A 14507-nucleotide genomic window follows, 5' to 3' on the forward strand; every position below is an offset into this window, starting at 1 on the left:
AATGCTATCCTTTATCAAAAATGCCACTCCCCCTCCTCTCTTGCCTCCCTTTCTATCCTTCCTGTAGCATTTGTATCCTGGAACATTCCAGTCCTGCCCATCCCTGAGCCATGTTTCCGTAATTGCTATGATATCCCATTCCCATGTTCCTAACCATGCCCTGAGTTCATCTGCCTTCCCTATTAGGCCCCTTGCATTGAAATAAATACAGTTTAATTTATTAGTCCTACCTTGTCCCTGCCTGCCCTGACTGTTTGACTCACTTCTGTTCTCAGCTGTACCCATCTCAGATCGATCTCTTTTCTATCTCTCTGGGTCCCACACCCCCCACCTTACTAGTTTAAATCGTCCCAAGCAGTTCTAGCAAATCTCCCTGCCAGTATATTAGTCCCCTTCCAATTCAGGTGCAATCCGTCCTTCTTGTACAGGTCACTTCTACCCCATTAATCTAAACAGCACTCCTTTACAAACTACTCATGAGAAAAAACATCCATTCTCCATTACATCTATAGTCGTAGAGATGTACAGCATGGAAACAGACTCTTTAGTCCAACTCATTCATGCCGACCAGATATCTGAAATTAATCTAATCCCATTTGCCAGCATTCCCTATAAATTCTTTCTCTTCTCATACCCATCCAGATGCATTTTAAATGTTGTAATTGTACCAGCCTCCACCACCCCCTCTAGCAGCTCATTCCATACACGCACCACCCTTTTAGTGAAAAATTTGCCCCTGAGGTCCCTTTTAAATCTTTCTTCTCTCTCCTTTAACTTATGCCCTCTACTTTTGGACTCCCTCACCCCAGAAAAAAGTCCTTGTCTATTTACCCTACCTATGCCCCTCGTGATGTATAAACCTCTATAAGGTCACCACTCAGCCTCCAACGCTCAAGGGAAAATAACCCCAGCCTATTGGGCCTCTCCTTACATCTCAAACCCTCCAACCCTGGCAACAACAACTGTGTAAATCTTCACTGAACCCAAGTTTTTTCAACATTCTTCTTATAGAAAGGAGACCAAATTGATGGCAAAATAACCTTTTTAAAGTGACAGCATCATCACGCAGCAAACTATCTCTTTCACCCTTTATCTGGAAACACATGCTAATAGAGCTGGCAAATACCATAAAGTACCAGAGTGTTCATCTAGAAAAAAAGTGTCCAAGTGTCAAATTATTCTTTGGTTTGAAATACTAAGCTTAGCATGCCAATAATCAATATGCATGATATTTTCTTCCTTGCTGTCCCGCCAGCAGTTCCTGATCCTGTGGTAAAGGTTAATAGATATTGGCACTTGAACCAAGTGATTATTCATGTGTAAAAACAGAAAATTTGTTGTAAGTTATCACAAGTAAATCTTTCAAACAGGAGTCAGAGGAATGTAATTGGGAGTAGAAACTTGGCTGACTTTTTTTTGTCATGCAGAAATCTTAAAGGCCAATTTCAGTGCTCTTCCACAGCTACAGTAATGAACAATGAATTGTATAGCGATCAGATGTGAGCTCTTCATGTTCTGTGTGGTCTGGTACCATACTGCAAAGTGCATTAATCTACTGAAACATGAAGAGACACACAAAATAATCCCATTAACAAAACTGTTGTGGCATGAAGAAAGAATTCCAGTCAATGCTATTTTCGATTATGTCATAATATGAAAACGATGCATAAGACCATAAGATATGGGAGCAGAATTAAGCCATTTAGCCATGGTTGATAAGTTTCTCAACTCCATTCTACTGCCTTCTCCACATAACCTTGATCCCCTTATAATCAAGAACCTATATCTGACTTAAATACATTCAATGACTTCCGCAGTTTGCCTCGGCAGTGAGTTCCACAGTTTGTCTCGGCAGTGAGTTCCACAGATTCAACGCACTCTGGCTGAAGAAATTCCTCATCTCAGTTCTCACGGATCGTCTTTTCACTCCGAGGCTGAGTTCTCAGATCCTATGGCCTGGAAGTGCTGGTGTTGGACTGGGGTGGACAAAGTTACAAATCACACAACACCAAGTTATAGTCCAACAGGTTTATTTGGAAGCACTAGCTTTCGGAGCACTGCTCCTTCATCAGGTGGTTGTGGAGAATGATAGTCTCCTGTACTAGTGGAAACATCATCTTCACATACACTCTGCCAAGGCTTCTCGGTATTCTGCGAGCTTCAATGAGATCATCTTCATCTTTCTAAGGTCCATTGAGTACAGACCCAAAGTCCTCAACTGCTCCTCATGTGACAAGACCTTTATCGCAGGATCATCCTTGTAAATGTCCGCTGGACCCACTTCAAGACTGGAACATCCTTCCTTAAATATAGGGTCCAAAACTGCTCATGATATTCCAAATATGATTTTGCTAGAACCTTATACAGCTTTAGCAGTACATCCCTGCTTGTATATTCCAAAAGAGAATATATACCTCTCAAAAAGAATGCTAACCTTGTATTTGCCTATCAACTAAACCTGCATGCTAACCTTAAGAGAATCCTGAACTCTCAAGTGCTTTAGATTTCTGAAGCCCTTCCCCATTTAGAAAATAGTCTACACCTCTATTCTTCCTACCAAAGTGCATAACCTGACACTTTCCTACATTGTATTCCATCTGCCACTGTCTTGCCCGTGTCTTTCGGCAGTTTTCTGGTTCCTCAACAATAGCTGTTCCTCCATCCATCTTTGTGTTCATTTGTAAACTTAGCAACAATGCCCTCAGTTCCTTTGTTCAGACAATTAATGTATAACGTGAATAGTTGTGTTCCCAACACTAACTCCTGTGGAATTCCACTGGTCTCTGGATGCAATCCTGAAAAGGAGCTTTTTGTCCCCACAGTGTGCCTTCTGCCAGTCAGCCAATTGTCTATCCATTCCAGCATCCTGTCACAAACACCACAGGCTCTTATCATGTTTAGCAGCCTCCTGTGCAGTACCTTGTCAAAGACCTTCCAGAAATCCAAACAGATCACGTACATTGGCTCTCCTTTGACAACTTGCTCATTACCTCCTCAAAGAATCCTAACAGATTTGTCAGCTATGACCTCCCTTTAATGAAGCTATGCTAACTAAGCCCATTTTTACCATGCACTTCCAGGTATTCGACAATCTCATCTTTAATAATGAACATTAAAATCTTACGAAGGACTGAGCCTATATTTCCTGACTTCCGTTTCCCTGTAAACAGGGGTATTACGTTTGCCATTTTCCACTCCTCTGAGACCTTCCCTGACTCCAGTAAATTCTGAAAAATCACTACCAATGCTTCCTCAAATTCATCATCTACCTCCTACAAAACCCTGGGGTGTAGTCTATTGAGTCCGAGTGATTGTTCCTCCTTCCAGCTTCCCCAACAGCTGCTCCTTAGTGATGGTTAGTATACTCAGTTCTGCTCCTCAGCTGTGTCTTGAAATGGTGGTTTGCTGCAGTTATCTTCCACAATGAAAACTAATGCAAATTATCTACTCAGTTCCTCCACCATTTCTTTGTTCCCCATTGCTACTTCTCCATCCTCATTTTCTGCAGTCCAATGTCCGCTCTTGTCTCTCTCTTACCTTCTATATTTAAAAATAACTCTTGCAATCTTTTTATATTACAAGGTAACGTACCCTCTCATTTCGTCTTCTCCCCCGCTTTTTTTTTAGGTTGCCCTCTGCTAGTTTTTAAAGGTAGGAAATCATGATCATGGAAGACACCAGCCATGTCAGCAGAGCTGTTTTGAAAGGTGGCATCTTCTGAACTAAAATGTTGTTGGTGAAGGAACTGGGAGAATGGGATGGAATCCTTATAGGACATGGGGTGGGAAGAGATGTAGTGTAAGTAGCTGTGGGAATCAGTGGCTTTATAGTAGATGACAGTTTATTTCCTGAAATCGAGACAGAGAAGTCAAGGAAAAGAAGGGAAGTGTTGGAAATGAATGATGTGAAAGATATACAGGAGGGGAAATTGGAGGCAAAATGAACAAATTTTTCAAGGTTCTGGTGGGAGCGGGAAGTGGCAGCAAAACAATCGGACTGTGGTTTCCCACTGTGGTTGACAGGACCCTCAATCATATCTGACCTATCACCCATGCTTCCACCCTTGCCCTTTCCCATCACTCACAACAGCGTGATCAGGTCCCACTCATCCTCTGTTTTCATCCCACCAGCTTTCACTTTCAAAGGATCATTCTTCACCATAGCAGAATTCCACCAGCAAACACATCTTCCCCTCTCTCCCAGTGTCTGCATGTCGCAGGGATGGTTTCCTCTGGGACACCCATTCATCAACCACTAACACCACCCTCACTTCCCACAGCACCTTCCCATGTAACCACATCACCTGCCCGTTCACATCCACCCTGCTCACCATCCAAGGGCCTAACAGTCTTTCCAGGTGAAACAGCATTTCATCTGTGTATCCTCCAATCTCATGTTTTTGCTGCACCTAGTGTGGTCTACTCTACATTAGAGAAATCAGACGCAGACTGGCCGACTGCTTTGCAGAACACCTCTGGTCTGTGTGCAAGCATGACCCCGGCCTTTCCGTAGTCAGAAATCTTAGCACAGCATCCTGCTTGCATGCCCATGTGTTTGTCCTTGACATGCTGTAGTGTTCCAGTGAATCACAGCACAAACTGGAGGAACAACATCTCATCTTCAGACTATGGGGCCACTTTACAATCTTCTGGACTTAATATTGAGTTCAACACCTTTATATTGAGAACCAACTTCTATTCCTTCCCTTTCTTTTACCTTTACCTGTTACATTCTCTGTCACTATTGTAAAGCTATTACTCAGCACTGTAAATTTATCATTTGTAGCAATAACACCTTTATGGCTAATCTTGGTATCAACCACTACTTAAAGAATTTTACAGTTGATTTTCTTTTTCTCAGTAGCAAAATAGTCAAATGATATTTTTAAGAAAGTGAGATAGCAGGAAATATCTGATCGGTGCATGAGCCATCAACAATCACAGTTGAATCTAAATCTTAATGGGTTAATAAGAGATCCTCATGATCTATTGCAGTGCAATACTATAGGTAGTTCTCTAACACCAGTTTATTAGACACGATTTGTCTGTAACACGTTTTGTGAATCGCTGACCTTTTTTTATAAAGCGAACACCCATTCACTGTTATGTGACTCTCATCCCCGGCACTAGGTGCTGTGGTGAGCAGAGGACTGGACTCCGCATTGGTATCATGTGATTAGTTGTCTTGGTTCGCTTTCTCGTGAAGAGCTTCATGAAAAGTGTTCTGAAATGTTTGTGCTAGTGGACTTGGAAAAGCATCATGAAAATGTCAACAGCCTGAGGACAAGAAGCTGGGAGTTGAGATAAGAGTGAAATTTCACCGAATTGACTAACAGGACAGTATTGAGGAGCAGTTTGAAACTTGGCTGTGTTGTTTGTATTAAAAGCTTTTTTCTTTCGCTTTTTGTTTAAAAATGTATGTTTAGATCGTAAAGAATATCTGAATACTCGTAAATCTGTTTCAGTGACTAATCACTATGGTAATCAACTGCAAACAAAATCAGTACAAGGGCTTGGATATGATCAGTCAGCTGTTCAGTGTGGTCAGAGTCAGGAAACTCTATACATAGTGGGTGAGGGAGACAAAAGTGGGTGGCACACTGTTACTTTTGCATGTGTGGAGATGTCCTGAGGGGGTGGGTAGACTCTGCACAAGAGATTCAGGATTTGTCAGGGTCAAATGTTAACGAGGATGAGAGTGAGTGGGGAAGATGTTGCAGGAAATGGTGGGTACAGTAGCAAAGATAGAGTGAGTGTGAGGTATCAATGCGAAAATGGTGGAACTTTCACTGGCAGAGTGGAAAAGTTCATTGATTTTCTTCCTACGTTATGTGCATTCCTTCAGATGGTTGAGACTGCACTGGATTGGATGGTATCCTTGGTCCAGGTTGGCATGGTTCCAGTAGAATGGTGTGTTCTGTTGGTCTGGGAGAAAAAGATGTCCTGTCTCTGCATCACCCCATTGCCATCAGCAGCATTTTCATGTCGCTCCCCAGAAAGAGAGGCACTAATTTTCCATTGTCTGCCATGTATCTTTTTAAAGATGGTACAGCACCACAAATATTGATCAATTCTGGGATATCCAGGTCGTGGTGAGTTGTTTTGGAAATGGCACATGGTATGGTGGTATGAGAGGTGCACCAAAGGGTGGGGTAGGTAACAGATCAGGCAGGTTTTGTAAAATAAGATGATAGACGTTCCCAAGCATCACAATGTGAAACCCTCTGAAAAACTTGATAAAACTAACACTTAGCGAAAGAAATTAAGTTTCAGCCTTTGATTTTTCATGGCAGGTTTCAACCTGGGATCTGACTTGTGCAGTGTTACCATTGGATGGGATCAGAAGACTGGCTAGTGGAGCCAGCAGGTATAGATGCCAATCAAGAGTAATCAGTTAAAGATTCTAATGAATTGCACTATACAGTACCATATAATAGGTCAGTTATATCAGATCAAAATTTACTTAGCCTAACACAAACGATAGTACAATCTAACTACTAATTTTGTTTTGATTTTTATTGGTATTTTTGGTGATTGCCCTGACCCTGTTTTTCCCACAGGCCCCATTATTTCTATTGCACGATTTTCTATAACATGGTGTTGCACAAGAACGCAACCACAGTGTTATAGGAGAACTACCTGTAAATTTTAAGATAAAACTGAATCTCCCAGTTAACAAATTGTAGCACTATGTGCATGATTTCACTTTCATTTTATGATTTAAACAGATTTTCGTCAATGTCTAATTCATACGTCTTGAAAACCCAATTGTTTTTTCTAGCGAAAACAAGACACCAGGCTCCTGCATTAAATGGACAAAAAACCAGATATTTTAACGTTCTGGCCTTCCCTTCAAAATAAGGTCAGGAATGGGGATCTGCTTGCAGTGTTCAGCTTTTTTTGTTACACCAAAGATAATGTATCTGCGTGCAGCAAGACTTGAACAACATTCAGTCTTGGTTGATCAGTGACAAATAATGTTTATGCCACACAAGGTGGGACTAGATTGGGTTGGAATATCTGGTCGGCATGTACAGGTTGGACCGAAGGGTCTGTTTCCATGCTGTACATCTCTGACTCTGTGACTCTATAAGTTGCATCTCCAACAAAAGAATCTAACCACTTTCTCTTAACAGTTAAAACCATTCATATTGTTCAATATCCTAATGTCAACATACATAAGTTCACCATTGAAATTTATTTGGACCAGTTAAATTGGTATTGTGGCAACACGAAGCAGGTCAGAGTTGGGTATTTTGGAGCTTCAGTGCCTTTCCATCATCTTTGATATGCAGCAAAGGAGTTGCCTGGATGAGTGTGGCTCCAACAACACTCAAAAAGCTCAATACCATCTGAGATAAAGCACTCCACTTGACTGATACTCCAGCAACCATCTTCAATACTCATTTGCTCTATCATTGATACAGCTAAGTACCATCCTCAAGGTACCAGCAACAACCTGCAAAGACTTCAACAATAACTTCTAATACCTCAACAACCATTCAGAAAAACAAAAACAGCAGACATACAGGAGCACTACCATATTCCAAGCCATACGCCATTCTAAATTGGAAATAAATCACCATTCTGTCATATATGGCTGTATTAAATTCCTGAGAGACCTGACTCAACTTTACTGCAGGAGTTCCTTTAATACATGGATTACAAGTGCTGTATAAAGTGGCTCACCACCTTCTCAAGAGTAATTAGAGATAGCTATTAAATGCTAGGCTTGTGAGAGACACTCGCCTCAGGTGAAATAACACAAAAACAAAGACATTAATGCTTTGTCTCACTGACCTCCAATGTTATGGCTGGATATATGGGTAAATCTAGACTGGGGAGTTGTTACAATCTGTATCATTCACTTCAGGTAAGTGACCTTGTAAAGAATATGTGGAGGCCTGTCTCTTACAAGGTCAAATGGGAACTCTAAGGTCAAAATCCAACTTATGGGCCCTCATATTTGCCTAGATATTAGCTGTATTGTAGCAGGGGATAATAAGCCAGCTAAGAAAATTTAACTTTGGAAAGTATATTGTTATTTTTTAAAAATGGCTTTTTAGGAGGCACACTTAGCATGAAATTCACTCCACAAGATCTTGCATCAACTGCCATGATTTTCATAAAAGGAATATGGATAATGGAATGATAACAACAAGGCAGTTTGTTTCACAGCAAGGGATTGGGGTGATCTTCGAATCTAGAGTTGTTCATTCCCAACCAAAAAAATCAGGAATTTTTATCAGCCCAGTTGAAAGATTGGACTGTAGAGGTTTTTGCACTAGGATTGGGGGTTGTCAAAATCAGACAGAAAGGAGAAGCAAGATTAATAGCCTCGTCAACAATCCTACTATCTTCAAAGATTTATGTATTGCATCCCCAGGTTTCTCTGATTCTGTACCCTCTTGAATATAGAACACTATGGTTTACATTAACTGTTGATTATTCTTAATCCAAAATGAAATATGTCGAGAGTTCACTAAGTATTTTATTTGGACATTCTAACTCTGTAGTGGGAATTAACAGGATTTGGAATGCAAAAGTGAGGGGAACTCAAAGTCACAGATTTACGTCTATAAAATTCATCTGTGACTTTGAGAGTTTCAGAACTTCAGAATATTATTGCAATTTACTACCTTGGTATATGATTCAGTGCCTTTTGAAGGGCAGCCGCATGATGTTGAAAGCTTGTGGATGAATGGTGAGCCCCTCGGATTGGCGATGGAAAGCATTATAGTTCAGAATTCAATATCCTGTGCCTTTGCTAGCAAGCATTTTTTTTTGCATTTGTATTTTAAAAATTGATCTGTGTTTACTTATTACATCTAATCTGCAAAAACAAGATGGGATGATAGGCAAAAAGCAGAATACTCACAAATTATAGTAGATAAATATATGTATGATATTTATCTACTGCGTAAGTTATTTATTTAAAATAGTTAAATCAACATAGATAGCAAAGTCTAGAACCTACCTATGGGAAACAAACTATTTTCTGCATTTAATTTCATGACATTAAATATTAACTTCTGAAATACAGGATTTCACATGGTCAAGGACAGTCACAAATTATCCGATGAAGATCGAATTCACTGCTAGTTGAGATTAATTTCAGGTACATACACTTACAAATGTAGGAATTTAGAACAAGAGGAGGCCATTCTCTCAAACCAGCTCCACCATTCAATATGACCATGGCTGATCGGATTACTCCACATTGCCACCTGCTCCTGATTATCTTTCAACTCCTTGCTTATCAATAATCTATCTGGTATTTGAGGAAGAGATTTAGAAAGATACATAATCGTCTGTGGAAAAAAAACTTCATCTATCTTAAATGGATAACTCCTTTTTTTTTAATACAGTGACTCCTAGTTCTAGATTCTCCCATAAGAGAACACATCCTTTACACATGCACACTGTCAAGACTCTTCAGGATCTTTTGATGTTTCACCTGTTACTCTTCTCAAACTGAACTTGTTCAACCATTCCCTAAAGGCAAACTATTCATTCCAGGTCTTACTTCAGAAAAACTTCCCTGAAATGCTTCCGTTACTTTTACAAATTTCCTTTGAAAATGTGACCAATACTGCACATACTCCAGATGTGGTCTCACCAATGTCTCATATCACTACGGCAAAATCTCTCAACTTTTATACTCTATTCCCTTCACAATAAACAATAGCATTATATTAGCTTCCCTAATTATTTGTTGTATATTAATGTTGTGATTCATATACAAGGACACCCAGGTCTCTCTGCATCTCAGAGCTCAGCAATCTTTCACCATTTTAGTACTGCTTTTTAAAAAAAAATTCTGGCATAATAGACAATTTCACATTTTTCCACAATATATTCCATTTTACAGGTCTTTGCCCATTCAGTGAACATTCCTATATTCCTTGTTGCTTCCTTCTGTCCTTTTCACAATGGACTTTCCTACCTATCTTTGTGTCATCAACAAACCTGCCAAATATATCTTCTATTCCTTCGTCCAAGTCATTTTATAATAAATTATAAACATTTGAGGTTGCAGTATTGATTCTTAAAACATATCACTTGTTGCGACTTGTCATTATGAATACAATTTATGTCCACTATCTGCTTCCTGTTATTCTTGTGGATATGCTACCTCACCACCCCTCAACACCATGAGCTTTTATTTTCCACAATAACCTTTGATGTGGCATTTTATCAAATGCCTTCTGGAAACCTAAGCATAATACATCCATTGATTCCCCTTAACTCACAGTGCGTTTTTCCTCGAAGAACTCCAATAGACTGGTTAAACATGATTTCCCTTTCAAGAAGCCATATTGACACTGGCTGATTACTTTGGACTTCTGTAAGTGCTCTGCTAAAAATAGCTTCTAATGTTTTGCCCATGATAGATGTTAAACTGACTAGCCAGTAGTTTTCCGCTTTCTGTCTCTCTTTATTTTTGAATAAAAGAGTTATATTTGCTATTTTACAATCTAATGGGACCTTCTCCAAAGCCACTGTTTTAGGAAATTAGACTGATGCGGCAACTGTCTCACTTGCCAGTTCTTTTAAGACCCTAGGATGAAATTCATAGAATCCTATTCATCAGACCCCAGGCACTTATCAGCCTACAGCTCCAACAATACACTCAGCACCATTTCTCTGGTGATTGTAATTTTCCTGGGTTTCTCATGCCTTCCATTTCCTGATTTATAGCTGCTTCTGGGGTATTCCTTTTATCTTCTATTGGGAGGTCTAATGCAAAATATGAGTTCAACTCATCTCTGCCATTTCTGTTTTCTGTTATCGAGTTTTCAGAAGAGTTCTTTTCACTAGGACCAAAAATCACTTTGTTAACACTTCTTTTAAAAAGTATTTATAGAAATCCTTACTATTTGTTTTTATATTTCTGACTAGCTTTGTCTTGCAATCTATTTTTCCCTTTTTTAAAGAAGTCTTCTGTGTTGTTTTCCATTTTATCTAATCATCTGGCCCACCACCTATCTTTGCACAATGACACACTTTTCATTAATTTGATTAGTGTCTTTAATCTTTCTAAATAACCATGGATGGCAGATCTGTCATTTGGATTTTCTTTTACTTATTGGAATGTATCTATTCTGAAATATCCCCTTAAATGTTTGCCACTGTATCTCTATTGATCTATCCTTCAAGCTAATTTGCCATTTTACTTTAGCCAGCTCTAGTTTCATGCTCTTATAATTGCCTTTTTTAAAAAGGTCTCAGATCCACATCTCTTTCCAACAGACTAAATGTAAACTTCAATCCATATGGTCCCTGCAACTTCAGGTTTCCTCCACTTCAGGGGTCATTAATTCTAGATTCCCTTGTCTAATATGGCCTGCACTCTGATTGACTCCAGAATATAATCTTCAAAGAAAGTGTCACAAAAGCATTCTACAAACTCCTTACCCAGACTACCTTTGCTCATCTGTCTTTTCCCTGAAATAGGTAGTTTAAAATCTTCCAACATAATCTTTCTGACAAGCACCCACTGTGTTTTATGCATAGTCAGTTAATGAGTAACCTAGGAAACATGGTAGCTAATTTCTGCTCAAGCATGCACCATAATTACGTGATAATAACCCAATAATCTTGTTTGTGATAGTGACTGATGAATAAATACTGGCAAGGACACCAGGGATTTCACCTGCTCTTCTTCGAAATAACACCAGGGATTGCTTGCATCCATCCATGCACATAGATAGGTCCTGAGTTTAACAACACTTCAGAAAGGTTGCATTCTAATGATGCAGCATTCCCTCAGTACTGCACTGTCAGTGTCAGCACTGATTTTTATGCTCATTGCCTACAATGGAACTTTAATCTGGAAGCTTGTGACTTGGAAACCAGAGTTATACCAACTGAGCTGATATTAGCCACGCAATAGGCAATTTACACATGGGAAGTTCTCACCAAGAGCCATGTTATATTGACTCGATAATCTGTTTGCATCTGCAAGCTCAAGTTCCAATGGTAGAGCTAGGTTTGGCCAATGGGTGAATAGGCTAACTTCGGGATTTATTTGTGCTGGAATTGTACTGAGTTTGGGAGTGGGGCACATTGACTTTCTTAATCCACAGATGCTACAAAAGTTTATGTTGCAGACTTCTACTAATTAGAATTTTCTTATGCATAACTTGACTTAACTCCATTGTTAGCCCATTTTATGTAGTTCTGTTTCCTTAACTTAAATTGATATCACTGGTTTGCATTCAGTTTCTGAGGTTAATTTTCATAAAGGGGTGCCTAGCTTGGCAAAGCTTGCTTGCTGGCAGTGTGCAGGCACACCGCCTACAATCTTCCGATAAATACTGCTCTTGAGCGAGATTCTCTGCCACCAAGGATTATTCAGAAAATGAATTGTTCCTAGTTCCTCAATAATGCAAAGCTAAGAACCACAGCAATAATCTGTGCTGCTGTTGACTCAGAATTCTCTCTAATTCTGACATCGCTCCCCTAATAAATGCATGCAGTTTTCTTTCATTCAGATCCTTCTCCATTTTCAAACAATAGCTTAAAACTTTGGGAATTTGAGGTAATGGAGCAACCCGAAAATCTTCAAATGAATGCATTCTGGAATTTCAGGTAGATAACACAATGACGTTTATCTCTCTGCAACTGGCATGTACTTGAAAATGACATTTGTTTACTCAGTGGTTGAATGAGATGTAGGTAATTCGTAAATTAGTACTTGAAATGATGAACTATTAGTAGAGATATATTGAAATAAGCTGGAGATGTTCTAAAAAGTCAATTATTTTCAGAACCTTAATCAGTTTGTATTGTGTGTTTCACTGAAACTTGTTTACATAGAATGTGGATTATAACCAATGATGACAACTGATGCCAAGTTGTTACTAATGAATGTCAACAACCCAGATTTATCACTTTTTGCCAAATATAAACCTTTGCCAATACAAATGAGAGTTGAATAAATATTCCACAGGAAGAGCTGTACTGACTTGAGATCTGATCTTTATTTTGACTTTCCAAACTTTACGGCTCATTCTCCCATTTCTTTTTGTTAGAAGTGGTGAAAATAAGTGGAAAAATGAACATCAGTATTTATTCAAATAGACAATTGGAGTTAGGCATATATTTTGGATATTTCCAAACTGATTGCTGTTGAGACAGTCCTACTAACAACACTAGGAGAAAGTGAGGACTGCAGATGCTGGAAAAGCGCAGCAGGAAAAGATTCCTGAAGAAGGGCTTATGCCCGAAACATCGATTCTCCTGCTCCTTGGATGCTGCCTGACCTGCTGCGCTTTTCCAGCAACACATCTTTCAGCTAACAACACTAGGTTGGTAAAAAAGCATGTCATGTGACAGTGAAGGAGGTATGTCATGATGACCCGATCACATGAATAGTAGCTTGTTCTCAGCCTGTGTGATGGCCACACAATCCACTTCATTCTTGGCAAGGCTATTACTGCAATCCATCGAGTGTTCATCAGTCACTGAACAGAGTTTGTCACTATTACATTGCAGTTGTAACACAGGAGACAACTATTAATGGGATTCTTTGATCAGCATAGGATGAACTAATCACTGCAAAATCCCAGGTGTCCTTTCTTATTCTAACTTTCTCTCCTTCTCATCTGATAGTTCAGATTCGAACATTTATATTCAACCTCCAACATTTCTTCCAATTCAATGTTTCTCACATGCAACCAGAAACAGTGAATGTGCTATGTGACCTAGCGGCATCCTAGTTATACCTAATCCTGCCTTCAACAGATATCAATATATGTTTCTTTTCTTGGCTTAGGCCCCGAATGCAGAAGAGCAAGAATTCCAGCTTATTTTACTGCTTCCTGATACAATTTCTTACATTCTACTGCAAACCTATACATTTATAAATGGAGATAGCCTCATTTACGTAGATAATAGAAGCATGGGTCAGCCACTCAGCCCATCAAGACTGCTCCATCATTCAATATGTTCAAGGCTGATCATCCGACTCAGAACCCTGCTCCACTTTCTCCCCATGTCATTTGATCCCTTCAGTTCTAAGTACGATATCCACATCTTTTAGATTAGATTTTAGATTAGATTACTTACAATGTGGAAACAGGCCCTTCGGCCCAACAAGTCCACACCGACCCGCCGAAGCGCCACCCACCCATTCCCCTACATTTACCCCTTACCTAACACTACAGGCAATTTAGCATGGCCAATTCACCTGACTTTCTTCAGTCTTCAATGTTTTGGCCTCGACAGTTATCAAGAGAATTCCACAGGCTCCCCACTCTCTGGGTGAAGAAATTCCACTTCAGTGATTATTGTCTTGACCAATCCAGTCTCTTGACATGAGATAGCTTTGGCAAATATGATTAAGGAGAATCCAAAGGGTTTTTACAAATATATCAAGGACAAAAGGGTAACTAGGGAGAGAATAGGGCCCCTCAAAGATCAGCAAGGGGGCCTTTGTGTGGAGCCACAGAAAATGGGGGAGATATTAAATGAATATTTTGCATTAGTATATACTGTGGAAAA

Source organism: Chiloscyllium plagiosum, chromosome 15 (genome assembly GCF_004010195.1).
Source record: "Chiloscyllium plagiosum isolate BGI_BamShark_2017 chromosome 15, ASM401019v2, whole genome shotgun sequence".
NCBI classification, from domain to species: domain Eukaryota; kingdom Metazoa; phylum Chordata; class Chondrichthyes; order Orectolobiformes; family Hemiscylliidae; genus Chiloscyllium; species Chiloscyllium plagiosum.